Here is a 1,536-nt window from a genome sequence, read left to right as displayed (position 1 = left end):
AAGAAGGAATAGGAGATACACTAGGTCTCCTTGGCACAGGTCGAAACTTTCTTAATAAGAAAGAATCACAACAAATCAGAGAAAGGCTGGATAAGTGGGACTGCATTAAACTGCAGAGCTTCTGTATGGCAAAGGACATAGCGAACAAATTAACTAGAAAGTCTACAGAGTGGGAGAAAATTTTCACTAACCATACAATGGACAAAGGCCTCATATCTAACGTATATTATCAGCTCAAAAAATTGAATCACTCTAAAACTAATCTCCAAAGAACCAACCATCCGAATAAATGATGGGCTAAGATTTAAAGAAAGTCTTCTCTGAAGAAGAAATAAAAATGGCCTATAGGCACATGACGAAAAGCTTGACATCTCTGGTCATAAAAGAAATGCAAATCAAAACAATTCTAAGATTTCACCTCACTCCAGTTAGAATGGCCAGGATTAGGAAAACTAATAAAAACAGGTGCTGGAGGGGATGTGGCCAGGAGGGATCATTACTACACTAATGGTGGGAGTGCAAACTTGTTCAACCACTATGGAAAGCAGTATGGCAGTTCCTCAAAAGACTAAACATAAAGATCCCCTGTGACCCAGCAATTCCACGACTTGGCATTTACCCAATTGTCGAGAAACAAGGACTTACTAAATCCACTAGCACAATGATGTTCATTGCAGCACTATTTACCACAGCAAAGATATGGGACCACCCCGGATGTCCCTGAGTTCATGAATGGATCGACAAGATGTGATATTTGTACATAATGGAATTCTATGCTGCTGTCAGAAAGGACATCGCCCCATTTGTAAGGAAATGGAAAGACTTAGAAAAAAATCACATTAAGTGAAGTAATCCAGACTCAAAGGAACATAGGCTCAATGATTTCCCTCATTTTTCCTAATCAATAGAAACCTTGGGCTCTCTTAGAAGAGATTCACAATAGAACAAAATCTAGATACATAAGGCAAAAACGCTAAATGTAAGGACCTCCAGGATATAGAAACAAAAACATATCATGAGTGACTGTTGTCCTTAATGTACTATGTTATCTCTCATCTCTTTTGCTGTCCCTTGGTTATCTCATATTGTTACAATATTTTACCTTGTTATCTGATATATTCTATATATGCTTAATTGGTTATTTGAAATAGGGGAGGGAAGGGGGGAAATCAGGATGAGCGGGGGGGGAGGGGAGAAGGGAAATGGGGACTGTGATATGAGAAATGCTATCAATATTTGTAAAGTAATGTACCTTCTATCTGGTGAATATAATGTAACCCTTCTATTAATTACAATAAATTATATGAAGAAAAAAAGAATTGAAATTAAATTGTGTTTAAGTAGTATTAGTCTTCATATCGGCTTTAGAAATTAGTTATTTCCAACTCTTGTGAAAATCTTTTAATTTCAAATTTATTCACAAATTAGTCATTTTGTAGTTACAAATACCCTAAACAATGTTTTGTAGTTGTCAGATTATATTAACTTACTATTTCAGTATAACAGCCTCGTCATGACCAAACCACCATTTTTTTA

This window comes from Megascapheus bottae, chromosome 12 (assembly GCF_031878675.1).
Source record: "Megascapheus bottae isolate mThoBot1 chromosome 12, mThoBot2.hap1, whole genome shotgun sequence".
Lineage (NCBI taxonomy): Eukaryota > Metazoa > Chordata > Mammalia > Rodentia > Geomyidae > Megascapheus > Megascapheus bottae.
Note: the sequence above shows the minus strand (reverse complement) of the source record.